This window comes from Arachis hypogaea, chromosome 16, assembly GCF_003086295.3.
Source record: "Arachis hypogaea cultivar Tifrunner chromosome 16, arahy.Tifrunner.gnm2.J5K5, whole genome shotgun sequence".
In the NCBI taxonomy this organism is placed as follows: Eukaryota; Viridiplantae; Streptophyta; class Magnoliopsida; order Fabales; family Fabaceae; genus Arachis; species Arachis hypogaea.
The window spans coordinates 54,118,263-54,138,490 of NC_092051.1; the positions used below are offsets into that span (position 1 = coordinate 54,118,263).

The following is a 20,228-nucleotide window of genomic DNA, read 5'->3' on the forward strand; positions in this document are numbered from 1 at the left end:
ATTACAATAAAATGAAAATTCCTATTCTAGATGCTTCTTGTGGTCTTGATTGGTTGACAATTGTGGACTTGCCTGCTTGAGCTTTGAAGTGGAATTGAGAGAGAAGTGAGTTAAGTTGAGGCCCAGGTGCTAAAGTTAGTGCTAAAGTTAGTCACACTAACACTACAAGTGTGGCGTTAGTGCTGAAGTTATTGTGGCTAACGTTGCACTTGCTGCCGAGTTGGTGTTTTTGGGGCTTAAAAGATGCCTCTTGTTTGTGCTCAAATTTCATGCCCACTATATAGTATTATATATCGTTGGAAAGCTCTGAATGTCAGCTTTCTAACGCAACTGGAATCACCTCAATTGGACCTCTGTAGCTCAAGTTATGCTCCTCTGAAGTGGACATGGTCGCTGGCATACGTTACTGGAAATGTTGATTGCCAATAACGCTAGCGATCAGGGCTTCATTATTGCCAGTTTCTGAAGCTCAAACTTAGTGTCCACCCCATACTATTATACATGTTTGGAAAGCCCTGGATGTCTACTTTCCAATGCCTTTAGAAGCCCATCATTTGGAGTTCTACAACTCGAGTTACACTTCTCGGAAGATGAAGAGGTCAGGTGGCCTTAATACAGGTTGATACCATATTCATCATTGCATTTTCGGGGCAGGTTTTCTCCCTCAAATTTAGTGTCAACCATGTAGTGCCGTATATTCTTGGAAAGCTCTGAAATCCTACTTTCCAATGCCACTGAAATCACCTCATTTGGAGCTTTGTGGCTCAAGTTATGTGTGTTTGAAGAAGGCATGGTCAGGCTGCCAGGTGGGACTTTTGCCCACGTTAACTACCACGTTAACTAAGTTAACGTGGGAGTTAACGTGGCTCTTTGTGGCTTGTGTTGGCAACGTTAGTGACAATGTTTGGTGTCACTAACGTTGTCACGTTAACTTCCACGTTAACTAGGTTAACGTGGGAGTTAACGTGGCTTCTTGGGGATAGTGTGTGTTCATCCCAACGTTAGTGACAATGTTTGGTGTCACTAACGTTGTCGACCACTTTGTTTCCTCACATTAGCTTCCACGTTAACTAGGTTAACGTGGAAGTTAACGTGGCTTAATGTGACTTGGCCAACGTTACTGATAATGTTGAATGTCACTAACGTTGGCTTCCCCCCTTTCTTCTTAACGTTAGTTGCCACGTTAACTTAGTTAACGTGGCAACTAACGTGCCCACTTATGAGCTTGGTCCAACGTTAGTGATAATGTTAAGTGTCACTAACGTTGGCTCCATTTCCTTTCTTCAAAGTTAATGCCACTAACTTTTCTCACTAACGTTGGGGCTTTCCTTCCTTCCACGTTAGTGCCCACGTTAGTGTAACTAACGTAGCTACTAACGTGGCTTCTTCTCTTCTTCTTTTGGCCTGAAATCAATCAAACAAAGTGCATCAAAGTCTTGCTCTTAATCATGGGATCATGCATCATCCAATTTATCATATAATTCATGCAAAATTCTCATGAAATCATTCAAAGTTCACAATGTTTGCTTGAATCAAGATGTAAGTGAATATCTACCCAAAACTAGATTATTTCCTAAGAAAATGCATGAAACTACCTTAAAAACAGTAAAGAAAAGGTCAGTGAAACTGGCCAAAATGCCCTGGCATCACTAAAGAACATCATAGAAAAATTGGTGAGGGAAGGAAAACTAGATCGGTTTCTAGCCACCCGAGATGACGACCAAAGAAAGAGACGAAGGGACGAAGATATCGGACGAACCGCGCGATCACCTCGTACACCGGAAAGACACCTCCACATGATACACGGCAAATTTGCAAGGGGAGGAATCTCCAAATCATCTCGCAGAAGATATCTCAAAGAAGTATATCATGTCGAGGGGAAGGAAGAAGCACCCGACATCCCTGCAATTACATTCACTAAAGAGGACCCATCCGGTATCATCTCGGGACACGACGACCCCATGGTCATCACCATCATACTGGCAAACGCCAATCTGCACCGCACATTAATAGACCAAGGGAGCTCTGCCGACATCTTATTCAAAACTGCCTTTGACAAGCTTGGCCTAGAAGACAAGGAGCTTAGGGCATACCCGAACAGTCTGTTCGGACTGGGAGATACCCCGGTACAACCACTGGGATACGTGTCACTACATACAACCTTCGAAAAAGGAAACCAATCCAGAACACTCAAGATAGACTACATTGTGGTCGACGTGAGTTCAGCCTACAATGTCCTAATAGATCGGACAACACTAAATCAACTCAGCGCAATAGTCTCAACTCCACATCTATGCAAGAAATTCCCAACTACAGAGGGGATAGCCACAATAAAAGCAGATCAAAAGATGGCACGCCGCTGTTATAACGAAAGTCTAAACCTCAGAGGCAGAGGAGAAGAGTTCCATACAATTGAGCTTGGTGGAGTCCAGAGACGAGAAGAACTCCATCCACAACCCGAAGGTGAAATAGAGAAAGTTCAGATCGGAGACACCTCGGACAAAACGACTAATATTGGCACGATCCTGAAAGGAGATGGAAAGGAATTACTAGTACAGTTCTTGCGAGATAATGTCGATCTCTTTGCATGGAAATCTGCAGACATGCCAGGCATAGAACCCAAGTTAATGTGTCACAAATTGGCGGTCTACCCAGGATCTCGGCCAGTACAGCAGAGACGAAGAAAACTTGGGCCAGAGAGATCCCAAGCTGTGGAAGAACAGGTACAAGCACTACTGGAGGCAAGATTCATAAGAGAAGTCAAGTACCCACTATGGCTAGCTAACGTCGTCTTGGTGAAAAAGTCAAATGGGAAGTGGCGAATGTGCACCGACTACACCGACCTCAACAAAGCTTGCCCAAAAGATCCTTAGCCACTCCCAAGTATCGACGCTCTGGTAGATGCTTCCTCCGGATATAGATACTTCTCATTCATGGATGCATATTCCAGATACAGCCAAATCCCCATGTATCCACCAGATCAAGAAAAGACCTCGTTTTTGACGCCAAAGGCAAATTACTGCTACATTGTGATGCCTTTTGGTCTCAAAAATGCGGGAGCTACTTATCAAAGGCTAATGAATAAAGTCTTCTCAGATCACATCGGGAAAATCATGGAAGTCTATGTAGACGACATGTTGATAAAGACACAAAGTGAAGAGACATTATTATCCGACCTGTCTCAAGTGTTTGACACTATAAGGAAGCATGACATGCGACTCAATCCCACAAAATGCACCTTTGTAGTAGAAGCGGGCAAATTTTTAGGTTTCATGCTCACACAAAGAGGAATTGAAGCAAATCCAGATAAATGTCAAGCCATACTCAACATGAAAATTCCAACCTGTGTCAAAGAAGTACAGCAACTCAACGGGAGATTGGCTGCCCTATCCAGATTCTTAGCAGGATCAGCGATAAGATCTCTCCCCTTCTATGCTACTTTAAGGAGAGGAAAGAAGTTCGAATGGACAACAGAATGTGAACAAGCCTTCCAAGACTTCAAGGAATTCTTAGGACGGCCACCTATCCTATCTTGGCCACGAAAAGGAGAACCGCTTATATTATATCTCACAGTAGGAAGACGGGCAATAGCCTCAGCACTAGTCAGAGAAGACGAAAGTGGGCAACAACCCGTCTACTTCATTAGTAAAGCACTACAGGGATCCGAGTTGAACTACCAAAAAATAGAAAAGTTTGCCTATACTCTCGTTCTAACATCTCGACGACTTCGCCCGTACTTCCAGGCTCACACAATTAAGGTTCGAACTAACCAGCCCATAATAGGAATATTGCAAAAAACAGATTTAGCAGGCAGAATTTTACAATGAGCAGTCGAGTTATCCGAGTTTGACCTCCAATATGAAGCTCGGACGGCCATCAAATCATAGTATCTGGCCGACTTCATCGCAGAATTCATAGACGCCCCGAAAATCCCCACAGAATGGAATCTCTATGTGGACAGTTCTTCAAATAAGACTGGAAGCGGCGCAGGTGTGATAATAGAAAGCAACCAAGGAACCCAAGTTGAGCTTTCCCTCAAATTTGGGTTCCCAGCCTCAAACAATCAGGCAGAATATGAAGCGTTATTAGCTGGTTTGAAGCTGGCTAAAGAGGTTGGAGCTCAAAAACTCAACATTTACAGTGATTCACAAGTAGTCACCTCACAGATAACAGGGAACTATCAAGCCAAAGATCCCACCATGAAAATGTATTTGGATAAAACCAAGGAACAGCTCGAACAACTCAGGGAATATGAGATCCACCACATACCCCGCGAATAAAATGCCCGAGCTGACGCACTCTCGAAACTAGCCAACACCAAACCAGGGGGCAACAATAGAAGCCTCATCCAGGAAATGCTACAGAACCCGTCAATCTTGGAAGAGGAAAAAGTCCTAGCCATAACAAGTCATGACCAAGGATGGATGACCCCTATAATTAATTACCTCAAAGCAGAAACACTCCCCACAGAAGAAAAGGAGGCAAAGAGGTTAAAAAGGGAGGCACAGTACTACACTATCATAAACAACATCCTGTACAAAAGAGGGATCTCAATACCATTACTAAAATGTGTGCCGACCAACAACACAAAGGAAGTGCTAGAAGAAGTACACGGCGGCATTTGCGGCAATCATCTCAGAGCATGAGCTCTCGCCAAAAAAGTACTCCGGGCGGGATTTGATTGGCCAACTCTACAGAAAGAAGCTACAGAATTTGTAAAGACATGTCCACCATGTCAGAAACATGCCAACTTTCACATCGCCCCGCCAGAAGAGCTCATCAGCGTAACTTCGCCTTGGCCGTTTGCAAAATGGGGACTTGATCTTCTCGGACCCTTCCCCCAGGGATCAGGACAAGTTAAATTCCTCATAGTAGGGGTAGACTATTTCACAAATTGGATCGAGGCAGAGCCCCTAGCCAACGCCATTGATCAAAGAAGCCAAAAATTCCTATATAGAAACATTGTCACAAGGTTCGGGGTTCCACACTCCATCACCACAGACAATGGCACTCAATTCACAGATGCAGGCTTCAGAAAATTAGTAGCCGACTTGAACATAAAGCACCAATACACCTCCGTGGAACATCCGCAAGCCAATGGACAGGCTGAAGCTGCCAACAAAGTCATATTGGCCGGGTTAAAACAGAGATTACAAGACGCAAAGGGAGCTTGGGCAGAAGAGCTTCCACAAGTTCTATGGGCATATCGAACGACGCCACACTCCACCACAAAGGAATCCCCCCTCCGGTTAGCATACGAAATAGAGGCGTTGATTCCAGTAGAGATTGAGGAAGGATCGCCCAGAGTAGTTCATTACAATGAGGGAGCAAACTCCCAACTTCAGAGAGAAGAGCTCGACCTACTACCTGAAATCCAAGAAAGAGCTTGGATCAGGGAAGAAGCACTAAAACGTCGAATGGTTTCTAGATATAATCAAAGGGTAGTGCCAAGAAGTTTCACAGAGAATGATCTCATCCTAATCCAAAATGATATTGGAACAACTCGACCAGGAGAAGGAAAGTTGGCAGCAAACTGGAAAGGACCCTACCGAGTTGTAGAAGTACTTGGGAAGGGCTACTACAGACTGTCCGAACTCGATGGATGAGAGCTTCCTAGATCATGGCACGCCTGCAACCTAAGAAGGTACTACAGCTAGAAAAAGTAAAAGATCTCACTATTGGATGCACTCTTTTTCCTGAAAGGGTTTTTTAATGAGGCACCAAGTTGAGACTCAGACACTATCCGACTTAAAGGGATGAAAAACTCCCACATGTATATATTTGCACTTTTCTTTGAATAAAATATATATTTTAGATATTCTTCAAGCTTCCAAGATGCATTAATCTGAAGCATTCATCGTCCGATTATAAAGCAACAGATCGGCATAAAGTGAAAAACAATTTCACTGCACGGTCACGATAAAGACAATCGTCCGATAAAGGTGAAAATGCGATTCACCTAAAAGACGATCTAAAGATAGCAAACACCTTCTACAAATCGGCAAAGATGAACACAGAATAATGTAAGAATTTATTGAAAGTGATCTGATGCACGAAAACTTGTCCCTTAACAAATCTCCCTCGGCAAGTATACCGAATTGTCATCAAGTAATAACTCACAAAAGAGTGAGTTCGAATCCCACAGGGATTGATTGGTCAAGCAACTTTAATTGGAGGAATGTTCTAGTTGAGCTAAGCAGAATGTGGTTTGAGAGTTGCAGGAAATTAAATGGCGGGAAAGTAAATAGCAGAAAATGTAAATGCTGGAAATAAAGAGCTGAAAATAAATGACGGAAAGTAAATTGCAGAATTGTAAATGGGAATGGGGAAGATGATCATAGAAGTGATTGGCATAAAGTAAAGAGAATGGGTAAGATCAGAAATGGGGAATTGGTGCACGAAATTGTGATCTCAGGCAACAGCGCTAAAAACTCTGTACGCACATCTTAATAAATCGTTTTTCATTCACAACTTCGATACAACTAACCAGCAAGTGCACTGGGTCGTCCAAGTAATAAACCTTACGTGAGTAAGGGTCGATCCCACGGAGATTGTTGGTATGAAGCAAGCTATGGTCACCTTGTAAATCTCAGTCAGGCGGATATCAAAAGGTTATGGAGTTTTTGAAATTAAATAATAAGTAAACATAAAATAAGGATAGAAACACTTATGTATAACATTGGTGAGAATTTCAGATAAGTGTATAGAGATGCTTTCGTTCCTCTGAACCTCTGCTTTCCCGCTGTCTTCATCCAATCAGTCTTATTCCTTTCCATGGCTGGCTTTATGTAAGGACATCACCGTTGTCAATGGCTACTTTTTATCCTCTCTGGAAAATGGTCCGATGCGCTGTCACTGCATGGCTAATCGTCTGGAGGCATCACCCTTGTCAATGGCTGCATCCCATCCTCTTGTGAAAATGGTCCAAATGCTCTGTCACAGCACGACTAATCATCTGAGGTTCTCGATCATACTGGAATAGGATTCACCCTCCTTTTGCGTCTGTCACTACGCCCAGCACTCACGAGTTTGAAGTTTGTCACAGTCATTCAATCCCAGAGTCCTGCTCGAAATACCACAGACAAGGTTTAGACTTTCCGGACTCTCATGAACGCCGCCATCAATCTAGCTTATACCACGAAGATTCTGATTAAGAGATCCAAGAGATACTCATTCAATCTAAGGTAGAACGAAAGTGGTTGTCAGGCACGCGTTCATAGGGAATGATGATGATTGTCACGTTCATCACATTCAGGTTGAAGTGCGAATGAATATCTTAGAAGCGGAATAAGTTGAATTGAATAGAAAACAGTAGTACTTTGCATTAATTCATGAGGAACAGCAGAGCTCCACACCTTAATCTATAGAGTGTAGAAACTCTACCGTTAAAAAAACATAAGTGAAAGGTCCAGGCATGGCTGAGAGGCCAGCCCCCATGATCTAAGAACTAGGCGTCCAAAGATGTTCCAAAGATCAAAAAATAATGCAAAGATGTCTAATACAATAGTAAAAAGTCCTATTTATACTATACTAGTTACTAGGGTTTACAGAAGTAAGTAATTGATGCATAAATCCCCTTCCGGGGCCCACTTGGTGTGTGCTTGGGCTGAGCTTGAATGTTACACGTACAGAGGCTCTTTCTGGAGTTGAACGCCAGGTTGTAACGTATTTCTGGCGTTCAACTCTGGTTTGTGACGTGTTTCTGGCGTTTAACTCTAGACAGCAGCGTAGAACTGGTGTTCAACGCCCTTTTACGTCGTCTAAACTCGGTCAAAGTATGAACTATTATACATTGCTGGAAATCCCTGGATGTCTACTTTCCAACGCAATTGGAAGCGTGCCATTTTGAGTTCTGTAGCTCCAGAAAATCTACTTTGAGTGCAGGGAAATCAGAATCCAACAGCATCAGTAGTCCTTCTTCAACCTCTGAATCTGATTTTTGCTCAAGTCCCTCAATTTCAGCCAGAAAATACCTGAAATCACAGAAAAACACACAAACTCATAGTAAAGTCCAGAAATGTGAATTTAACATAAAAGCTAATGAAAACATCCCTAAAAGTAACTAGATTCTACTAAAAACATACTAAAATCAATGCCAAAAAGCGTATAAATTATCCGCTCATCACAACACCAAACTTAAATTGTTGCTTGTCCCCAAGCAACCAAAAATAAATTAGGATAAAAAGAAGAGAATATACTATAAATTCCAAACTATCAATGAAACATAGCTCCAATCAGATGAGCGGGACTTGTAGCTTTTTGCCTCTTGAATAGTTTTGGCATCTCACTTTATCCATTTAAGTTCAGAATGATTGGCATCTATAGGAACTCAGAGTTCAGATAGTGTTATTGATTCTCCTAGTTCAGTATGATGATTCTTGAACACAGCTATATTATGAGTCTTGGCCGTGGCCTTAAGCACTTTGTTTTCCAGTATTACCACCGGATACATAAATGCCACAGACACATAATTGGGTGAACCTTTTCAGATTGTGACTCAGCTTTGCTAAAGTCCCCAATTAGAGGTGTCCAGGGTTCTTAAGCACACTCTTCTTTTGCTTTGGACCTTGACTTTAACCGCTCAGTCTCAAGTTTTCACTTGACACCTTCACGCCACAAGCACATGGTTAGGGACAGCTTGGTTTAGCCGCTTAGGCCATGATTTTATTCCTTTAGGCCCTCCTATCCACTGATGCTCAAAGCCTTGGGATCCTTTTTATTTACCCTTGCCTTTTGGTTTTAAGGGTTATTGGCTTTTTGCTCTTGCCTTTTGGTTTTAAGAGCTTTGGCTTTTTCTGCTTGCTTTTTCTCTTTTTTTTTTTTATTTTTTTTCGCTATTTTTTTTCTGCAAGCTTTGTTCTTTGCTGCTTTTTCTTGCTTCAAGAATCATTTTTATGATTTTTCAGATTATCAAATAACATATCTCCTTGTCATCATTCTTTCAAGAGCCAACATATTTAACATTCTTAAACAACAACTTCAAAAGACATATGCACTGTTCAAGCATTCATTCAAAAAATAAAAAGTATTGTCACCACATCAATATAATTAAACTAAGTTCAAGGATAAATTCGAAACTCATGTACTTCTTGTTCTTTTGAATTAAAACAGTTTTCATTTAAGAGAGGTGATGGATTCATAGGACATTCATAACTTTAGGACAAAGTTACTAAATACTAATGATCATGTAATGAAGACACAAACATGGATAAGCACTTAACATAGAGAAAACGAAAAACAGAGAATAAGAACAAGGAATGAGTCCACCTTAGTGATGGTGGCGTTTCCTTCTTGAGGAACCAATGATGTCCTTGAGCTCTTCTATGTCTCTTCCTTGTCTTTGTTGCTCCTCCCTCATTGCTTTTTGATCTTCTCTTATTTCATGAAGGATGATGGAGTGCTCTTGATGTTCCACCCTTAGTTGTCCCATGTTGGAACTTAATTCTCCTAGGGAGGTGTTGATTTTCTCCCAATAGTTTTGTGGAGGAAAATGCATTTGAGGCATCTCCGGGATCTCATGGTGATGAGCTTCATGCGTCTCTTGAGATCCATGAATGGGCTCTTTTGCTTGCTCCATCCTTTTCTTAGTGATGGGCTTGTGAGATGAATCTTTCCATCTCCCATGGCTCAGAGGTGGAAGCAATTGCCTTCTCTTTTCTCTTTCTTGAGGTTTCTCTGGCCTTAGGTGCCATTAATGGTAATGGAAAAACAAAAAGCTTATGCTTTTACCACACCAAACTTAGAATATTGCTCGCCCTCGAGCAAGAGAAGAAAGAATAGATGAAGAAGAAGAAGATATGGAGGAGATAGAGGGATGTGTGTATTCGACTATATGGGTGGGATTGGGTGGGAAATTGATTTTGAATTTTGAAGGTAGGTGGTGTTTATGAGGTAGGTTTATGGGGAAGAGTGGATGGATGTGAGTGGTGAAGTGGTGATAGGGAAGAGAGATTGAGGTGATTGGTGAAGAGTTTTGGGGAAGAGTGTTTATGGGATTGTGTGAAAGAGGGGTAAGAAGAAGTGAGTGGAGGTAGTGGGGATCCTGTGGGGTCCACAGATCCTGAGGTGTTCAAGGATTTACAACCTTGCACCAAATTAGGCATGCAAAATGCCCTTGCACACAACTCTAGGCGTTCAGCGCCAGATTGGTGCTTGTTCTGGGCGTTGAACGCCCATTTGTTGCCCATTTCTGGCGTTGAACGCCAGAACCATGCTTGTTCTGGGCGTTCAGCGCCAGCTCTCTCCAGGGTGCAATTCTGGCATTCAAACGCCCAGATGCTGCCCATTTTGGGCGTTCAGCGCCAGAACCATGCTCTGTCCTGGCGTTGAACGCCAGCCAGATGCTTCTTACTGGCGTTTAAACGCCAGTAAGGTCTTCCTCCAGGGTGTGATTTTTCTTCTTCTGTTTTTGATTCCGTTTTCAATTTTTTTATTTATTTTGTGACTCCACATGATCATGTACCTACAAAGACATATAACTAAGAAAAATATAATTAAATAAAAATTGGGTTGCCTCCCAACAACGCTTCTTTAATGTCAATAGCTTGACAGTGGGCTCTCATGGAGCCTCACAGATGTTCAGAGCATTGTTGATACTTTCCAACACCAAACTTAGAGTTTGGATATGGAAGTTCAACACCAAACTTAGAGTTTAGTTGTGGCCTCCCAACACCAAACTTAGAGTTTGACTGTGGGGGCTCTGGTTGACTCTGTTTTGAGAGAAGCTTACTGTGCCTCTTTTCCATGTTTACAGAAGGGTAACCTTGAGTTGTAAACACAAGGGAGTCCTCATTCAATTGAAGGACTAATTCACCTCTGTCAGCATCAATCACAGCTCTTGTTGTGGCTAGGAAAGGTCTTCCAAGGATGATGGATTCATCCTCATCCTTTCCAGTATCAAGGATTATGAAATCAGCAGGGATGTAAAGGCCTTCAACCTTTACTAACACGTCCTCTACTTGTCCATAAGCCTGTTTTCTTGAATTGTCTGCCATTTCTAATGAGATTTTAGCAGCTTGCACCCCATAGATTCCCAGTCTCTCTATTACAGAGAGGGGCATGAGGTTTATCCCTGAACCAAGGTCACACAGAGCCTTTTCAAAGATCATGTTGCCTATGGTACAAGGTATTACAAACTTTCCAGGATCCTGTTTCTTCTGAGGCAATGTCCGTTGATCCAGATCACTTAGTTCATTGGTGAACAAGGGAGGTTCATCTTCCCAAGCCTCAATACCAAATAACTTGGCATTCAGCTTCATGATTGCACCAAGAAACTTGGCAGCTTGCTCTTCAGTAACATCCTCATTCTCTTCAGAAGAGGAATACTCATCAGAGCTCATGAATGGCATAAGGAGGTTCAATGGAATCTCTATGGTCTCTAGATGAGCCTCATATTCCTTTGGTTCCTCAGAGGGAAACTCCTTATTGATCACTGGACGTCCCAGGGAGTCTTCCTCACTAGGATTTACGCCCTCCCCTTCCTCTTTGGATTCGGCCATGATGGTTATATCAATGGCCTTGCACTCTCCTTTTGGATTTTCTTCTGTATTGCTTGGGAGAGTACTAGGAGGGATTTCAGTGATCCTTTTACTCAGCTGGCCCACTTGTGCTTCCAAACTTCTAATGGAGGACCTTGTTTCATTCATGAAACATACAGTGGCCTTAGATAGATCAGAGACTAAGTTTGCTAAATTAGAGGCATTTTGTTCAAAATTCTCTGTCTGTTGCTGAGTGGATGATGGAAAAGGCTTGCTATTGCTAAACCTGTATCTTCCACCATTATTAAAGCCTTGTTGAGGCTTTTGTTGATCCTTCCATGAGAGATTTGGATGATTTCTCCATGATGAATTATAGGTGTTTCCATAAGGTTCACCCATGTAATTCACCTCTGCTATTGCAGGGTTTTCAGGATCATAAGCTTCTTCTTCAGAAGATGCCTCTTGAGTACTGTTGGATGCAGCTTGCATTCCATTCAAACTCTGAGAAATCATATTGACTTGCTGAGTCAATATTTTATTCTGAGCCAATATGGCATTTAGAGTATCAATTTCAAGAACTCCCTTCTTCTGAGGCGTCCCATACTCACAGGATTCCTCTCAGAAGTGTACATAAACTGGTTATTAGCAACCATGTCAATGAGTTCTTGAGCTTCTGCAGGCGTTTTCTTTAGGTGAATGGATCCACCTGCCGAAGTATCTAATGACATCGTAGCTAATTCAGACAGACCATCGTAGAATATATCCAGGATGGTCCATTCTGAAAGCATGTCAGAAGGACACTTTTTGGTCAGTCCTTTGTATCTCTCCCAAGCTTCATAGAGGGATTCACCTTCTTTCTGTCCGAAGGTCTGAACATCCACTCTAAGCTTACTCAGCTTTTGAGGAGGAAAGAACTTGGCTAAGAAAGCCTTGACCAGCTTATCGCGAGAGTTCAGGCTATCCTTAGGTTGAGAGTCCAACCATATTCTAGCTCTGTCTCTCACAGCAAAAGGGAAAAGCATGAGCCTGTAGACTTCAGGATCTACTCCATTAGTCTTAACAGTATCATATATCTGCAAGAATTCAGTTAAGAACTGAAAAGGATCTTCAGATGAAAGTCCATGAAACTTGCAGTTCTGCTGCATCAGAGAAACTAATTGAGGTTTCAGCTCAAAATTGTTTGCTCCAATGGCAGGAATGGAGATGCTTCTTCCATGTAAATTGGAATTAGGTGTAGTAAAGTCACCAAGCATCCTCCTTGAATTATTATTATTTTCGGTTGCCATCTCCTCTTCTTGTTCGAAAATTTCTGAAAGGTGCTTGCTGGATTGTTGTAATTTAGCTTCTCTTAGTTTCCTCTTCAGAGTCCTTTCAGGTTCTGGATCTGCTTCAACAAGAATGTTCTTGTCCTTACTCCTGCTCATATGAAAAAGAGGGATAGAAAAATAATAATAATAGGGGTCCTTTTTACCCAGGTATAGAGGTTCCCTTATGTAAGTAGAAGAAGAAAAGAAGAAGAGAAAATCTGAACTCAGAGAGAGAGGGAGTTCGGATTTTTGGTGAGTGATGTGAGGAAGAGATGTTAGTAGATGAATAAACAGAAGGAGATGAGAGAGAAGGAGAATTTTCAAAAATTATTTTTGAAAAAGAGTTAGTGATTTTCGAAAATAGTTTTTGAAAAAGGTTAGTAATTTTTCGAAAATTAAAATAAAAAATTAAAATAATTAATTAATTAAAAAGAAATTTTGAAAAAGAGGGAGATATTTTCGAAAATTAGAGAGAGAGAGTTAGTTAGGGAGTTTTGAAAAAGATAAGAAACAAACAAAAAGTTAGTTAGTTAGTTGAAACAAATTTGAAAATCAATTTTGAAAAGATAAGAAGATAAGAAGTTAGAAAAGATTCAAATTTTTGAAAAAGATAAGCTTTTGAAAAAGATAAGATAGAAAGATATTTTTGAAAAGATATGATTGAAATTAGTTTTGAAAAATATTTGATTTTTAAAATCACAATTAATGACTTGATTCACAAGAAATCACAAGATATGATTCTAGAACTCAAAGTTTGAATCTTTCTTAACAAGCAAGTAACAAATTGAAATTTTTGAATCAAAACATTAATTGATGATGTTATTTTCGAAAATTAGGAGATAAAGATAAGAAAAAGATTTTTGAAAAATATTTTTAAAATTTTCAAAAATAACTAAGAAAAATAAAAAATATTTTATTTTTGAAAAAGATAAGATTTTTAAAAATTTTTGAAAAAGTCAATCCAAATTTTCGAAATTTATGAGAGAAAAAGGGGAAGATATTTTTTTGATTTTTGAATTTTTAATGATGAGAGGGAAAAACATGAAAAAGACTCAATGCACAAAAATTTTAGATCAAAACAATGAATGCATGCAAGAATGCTATGAATGTCAAGATGAACACCAAGAACACTTTGAATGTCAAGATGAACATCAAGAACTTATTTTTGAAAAATTTTTTATGCAAAGAAAACATGCAAGACACCAAACTTAAAAATTTTTCATGTATAGACACTATGAATGCAAGAATGCAAATGAAAAATAAGAAAAGACACAAAACATGAAAACATCAAGATCAAACAAGAAGACTTACCAAGAACAACTTGAAGATCATGAAGAACACTATGAATGCATGAATTTTTAGAAAAATGCAAGATGAATATGCAATTGACACCAAACTTTCAACTTGACTCAAGACTCAAACAAGAAACATGAAATATTTTTTATTTTTATAATTTTTTTTATTTTTTTGGATTTTTTGTATTTTTATTTTATATTTTTCGAAAATTATTTAGAAAAAGAGAAATAAGGATTCCAAAATTTTTAATATGAATTCCAGGAATCTTGTATTCTTAGTTTAAAGCTCCAATCCGAGGGTTAGGCATGGTTTAATAGCCAGCCAAGCTTTAGTATGTAACTCAGACATGACACGCCTAACATTCCCTATCCAAAAGAATTAGACATGGCTTTACAGCCAGCCAGGTTTCAACATGCTTCATGAAACACTAGAATTTATACTTAAAAATTCTGAAGAAAAATATATTTTTGAAAAAATTTTTATTTTAAAATTTTTTTCGAAAACAAAGGAGAAATTTTTGAAAGATTTTTTTTAAAAAAATTTTTGAAAATAAAACAAAAAGAAAATTACCTAATCTGAGCAACAAGATGAACCGTCAGTTGTTCAAACTCGAACAATCCCCGGCAACGGCGCCAAAAACTTGGTGCACGAAATTGTGATCTCAGGCAACGGCACTAAAAACTCTGTACGCACGTCTTAATAAATCGTTTTTCATTCACAACTTCGATACAACTAACCAGCAAGTGCACTGGGTCGTCCAAGTAATAAACCTTACGTGAGTAAGGGTCGATCCCATGGAGATTGTTGGTATGAAGCAAGCTATGGTCACCTTGTAAATCTCAGTCAGGCGGATATCAAAAGGTTATGGAGTTTTCGAAATTAAATAATAAGTAAACAAAAAATAAGGATAGAAACACTTATGTATATCATTGGTGAGAATTTCAGATAAGTGTATAGAGATGCTTTCGTTCCTCTGAACCTCTGCTTTCCCGCTGTCTTCATCCAATCAGTCTTATTCCTTTCCGTGGCTGGCTTTATGTAAGGACATCACCGTTGTCAATGGCTACTTTTTATCCTCTCTGGAAAATGGTCCGATGCGCTGTCACTGCATGGCTAATCGTCTGGAGGCATCACCCTTGTCAATGGCTGCATCCCATCCTCTTGTGAAAATGGTCCAAATGCTCTGTCACAGCACGGCTAATCATCTGAGGTTGTCGATCATACTGGAATAGGATTCACCCTCCTTTTGCGTCTGTCACTACGCCCAGCACTCGCGAGTTTGAAGTTCGTCACAGTCATTCAATCCCAGAGTCCTACTCGGAATACCACAGACAAGGTTTAGACTTTCCAGACTCTCATGAATGCCGCCATCAATCTAGCTTATACCACGAAGATTCTGATTAAGAGATCCAAGAGATACTCATTCAATCTAAGGCAGAACGAAAGTGGTTGTCAGGCACGCGTTCATAGGGAATGATGATGATTGTCACGTTCATCACATTCAGGTTGAAGTGCGAATGAATATCTTAGAAGTGGAATAAGTTGAATTGAATAGAAAACAGTAGTACTTTGCATTAATTCATGAGGAACAGCAGAGCTCCACACCTTAATCTATGGAGTGTAGAAACTCTACCGTTAAAAATACATAAGTGAAAGGTCCAGGCATGGCCGAGAGGCCATCCCCCATGATCTAAGAACTAGGCATCCAAAGATGTTCCAAAGATCAAAAGATAATCCAAAGATGTCTAATACAATAGTAAAAAGTCCTATTTATACTATACTAGTTACTAGGGTTTACAGAAGTAAGTAATTGATGCATAAATCCACTTCCGGGGCCCACTTGGTGTGTGCTTGGGCTGAGCTTGAATGTTACACGTGCAGAGGCTCTTTCTGGAGTTGAACGCCAGGTTGTAACATATTTCTGGCGTTCAACTCTGGTTTGTGACGTGTTTCTGGCGTTTAACTCCAGACAGCAGCGTAGAACTGGCGTTCAACGCCCTTTTACGTCGTCTAAAGGCGGTCAAAGTATGGACTATTATACATTGCTGGAAAGCCCTGGATGTCTACTTTCCAACGCAATTGGAAGCGCGCCATTTTGAGTTATCTTGCTCAAGAAAATCTACTTTGAGTGCAGGGAGGTCAGAATCCAACAGCATCAGCAGTCCTTCTTCAACCTCTGAATCTGATTTTTGCTCAAGTCCCTCAATTTCAGCCAGAAAATACCTGAAATCATAGAAAAACACAAAAACTCATAGGAAAGTCCAGAAATATGAATTTAACATAAAAACTAATGAAAACATCCCTAAAAGTAACTAGATTCTACTAAAAACATACTAAAAACAATGCCAAAAAGCGTATAAATTATCCGCTCATCAGGAATTCATTGGGCTTAGGAGATGTTGCATTCTCCGGATCAAGTTCATTTTCATCTCTTCCTCAATCAATGCATTCATTGATCTCCTTGGCAATCTTAAGTGATTGAATTCCAATTCCTTGGTAATTCAATCTCTCAAATCATATCAATAGCCAATTCCTTGGTCTAATTGCTCATGAGAAGAGATGAAGTGTGGTCACTGATTATACCACATGTATTTCCAAATCAAAGTATTGGGAGAATTATATGTCACCATATCCGCCCAAACCCCAATTTGGTCCAACATGAGAAAGCATTTCTAGCATGATCTCTTCATCCCTTTTCCAAGGTTCAGAAGAGATCCAAGTATGAATAGCTTCTTTTCCAAGATAACTAGTTAATTAGATGAAGATTGAAAGCTTTCTAGTGAAATCAAGAGAAAAGAAAGAAGAAGAATAATGAAAACTATTATTGATCCATCAAATTACAACAGAGCTCCCTAACCCAATGAAAGGGGTTTAGTTGTTCATAGCTCTGGGAATGGAAAGAAAAGATGGAGAGTACATTCTGAAAGTTAAACTAAAAGTGCAGAGAAAGTAAATTACAAAGAGTAATTCTAATAATGCCAAAAGCTCCTTTATAGTTCAAAGCTCTCCCTATTTATACTATTCTTCTGATCTTCTAGTTGGCTCTTCAAGTCTTGGATATGGGCCTTTGGATCTTGAGTTGAAGCAGCTATCTTCTTTAGTGGGCTTAGCTTTACTTGCAGAGAAAGTGTGAAGTAGGCAGGGACTCTAGCTTAGGGCGTTAGTGGTGTTAACGTTAAGTGAAAATGCGGGGTTGAGAACGTTAGTGACAATCACCTTTTTCACTAACGTTTCTAACCTAAAGTGGTCCACGTTAACTTCAACGTTAGTGGCACTAACGTGACCACTAATGTTGACCCTTGGCCCTTCGCAAACGTTACTGGGGTTTACCTTTTTCAATAACGTTGGGAGTACCCCTTTCTCCCTACGTTAGAGTTCACATTAGAATAGTTAATGTGGCCTTTAATGTAGGCTTGCCAAATCTTCGAGAGCATTAGTGACACTTACCTTTGTCACTAACGCTTCAGAACGCCCCTACTTCCCACGTTAGAGTTCACGTTAACTAGGTTAACGTGACTTCTAACGTGGTATTGATAGCCATCTCCAACGTTAGTGACAAAGGTGAGTGTCACTAACGTTGGCTCATCATCCCTCTTCTCCACGTTAGCTTCCACGTTAATGTAATTAACGTGGTAACTAACCTAGCTCATAGTGGCTCAATCCAACGTTAGGGACAAAGGTGAGTGTCACTAACGTTGGTGATTCTTGCTCACTCCACGTTAGAGTCCACATTAACTAGGTTAACGTGGCTTTTAACATAGCCAATATGGGCTTAGTCCAACGTTAGTGACAAAGGTGAGTGTCACTAACGTTGGCATCATCTTCTTCTTCCACGTTAGAGCTCACGTTAACTAAGTTAACGTGGCTCTTAACGTGGCCAATTGCCCTTTTTGGAACGTTAGTGGCACTTACTTTTACCACTAACGTTGGAGTTCTACTTCTCTTCCACGTTAGCTTCCACGTTAACATAGTTAACGTGGCAACTGACGTGGGCTATGATGGCTCACGAAGGCGTTATTGGCAATCACTTTTCTCATTAACGTTGCAAGCTAGCCTTCATTCCACGTTAGTGGTCACGTTAGCTAGACTAACGTGGCTACTAACGTGGTTCTTCCTTGCTTCCTTCGTCCTGAAATCAAGCAATAAAGTGCATCAAAGCTCTAATCCAAGTTATGAGACATGCATCAATCAATTTGTCCTTTAATTCATGCATAATTCTCATGAAATCATGTAAAACTCACAATGTTTGCTTAAATCAAGATGTAAGTGATTATTTACCCAAAACTTGCTTATTTCCTAAGAAAATGCATGAAATTACCTTAAAACCATAAAGAATAGGTCAGTGAAACTGGCCAAAATGCCCTGGCATCATGATCCGAAAAAGAACCTGACGAGGTCTTATGGATTGCTAAATAATAACTTAAAGACTGGCCGACGTTAAGAAGTCGGACAAAGTCAACCCAAGTTATAAGTAAACCCTGGAAAGAGGTCTGGCCAACCCTATTAAAGAGGATTACTTTAACTTAGAAGGGGCCGACATGACAAAGTCAGCCCAAAATGAAAAGTTATAAAAGTAGTCCCTGAAAGAGACTTGACAAATGTCCAAAAAAGAGGACTACAAAAATAACTTAGAAAGATGACGACGCAAAGAAGTCGACCTCCTACAAACAAGTTATAAAAGTAATCCCTGAAAGAGATCCGACAAAGATCCAAGAAAGAGGATTACAAAAATAACTTAGAAGAGATCGACGTAACGAAGTCGGTTTCCTACAAAAAACAAGTTATAAAAGTAATCCCTGAAAGAGATTTGACAAATATCCAAGAAAGAGGATTACAAAAATAACTTAGAAGAGATCGACATAATGAAGTCGGTCCCCTACAACAAACAAGTTATAAAAGTAATCCCTGAAAGAGATCCGACAAAGATCCAAGAAAGAGGATTACAAAAATAACTTAGAAGAGATCGACGTAACGAAGTCGGTTTCCTACAACAAACAAGTTATAAAAGTAATCTCTGAAAGAGACCTGACCAAGGTCCAAAAAAGAAGATTACTAAAAATAACCGAGAAAAGATCGACATGACGACGTCGGTCAACTACTTGGAAAAGGACAAAGAAGTCGGTCATGGATTGCTAATTGGATCTACGCATCTACGACCTCCAAGTACAAAGCAGTTCAAAGAGGCTGAGCAACAAGGCTTCAACATTCTCGAAACATATAAAAGCTAAGACAGGCGAAAGCAAGCATGACATAAAATAACAAAGCTTCAGGGTCAGACCCAAAAGCTTAGAAGATACTCGTTGTGTTTTTCAAAATAATGGGTTGCTAAACAAGCAACCAGAAAGAGTGTCAGCAAAAGAAACCAACCACGAAATAAAGAGTTTTAAAGCCTACAAACTGGGCCAACTACACAAATATCCAAAATAAATCAGCTAAAGATTAGAAGACTTTTCAGCAGCATCAGTCTGAGGAGAAGGAGGGCGAGCCTGGAGAGGAACAGCATCCACAGTACCATCGTCCCGATTTAAGATCTGGCAGTCAGGATCAGAAGCGGGAGGGCCGACCTCGGCAGGAAGAACAGCAGGAGCTGACACCTTGGCAGAAGACACAGGGAGGGGATCGACATCATCATCATCCTCGTCATCAGGGACAATCTTACCATCCCTGACAACACTATCCAAGCTGAAGAGAGTAAGGTCGGCCTCGGGAGCAATAATCCGAACATGCTCTTTTAGGTTCTCATAAGCAGCAGTTACGCTACCAACAAGATGACCCTGGAGCTCGGAGTAATCAGCTCGGGCGTTCTCCAACTCCGCCTTCAGACGCATTCCTTCCCGATAGGATGTAACGTAGCTGTCTTTATGCCTAAGTGCCGTGTCCTCGGCCAGCCTTACAGAAGCTGCCAGAGAAAGTGAACTCGCCTTCTCGTTCTCCAGATCCTTCTACAACTTGGCTACCTTTACTTCAAGCTCCTCCTTTAGGCCTTTCATCCGATCAAACTCCTGTTTAGCCTCCTCCATAAAGGCTTTGGTGGCGTGGATAGGAAGATTTTGAGCAGTCCGGTATAGGGCAGCCCCATATACGCCATTCTAACACTACTTCGAGTTATAAAGTCCAGATGGCGAAGGAGCGACACATCATCCATAAG

General features: G+C 40.5%; 1 non-coding gene across 1 annotated transcript; it reads left to right on the forward strand.

The window, feature by feature from the left end:
• The first annotated feature begins 12,259 nt into the window (after window positions 1–12,259).
• LOC112760363 (small nucleolar RNA R71) lies at window positions 12,260–12,367 on the forward strand. The gene has a single exon (XR_003180807.1). It is a non-coding gene; the product is annotated as a small nucleolar RNA R71 (small nucleolar RNA).
• The last annotated feature ends 7,861 nt before the right edge of the window (window positions 12,368–20,228 follow it).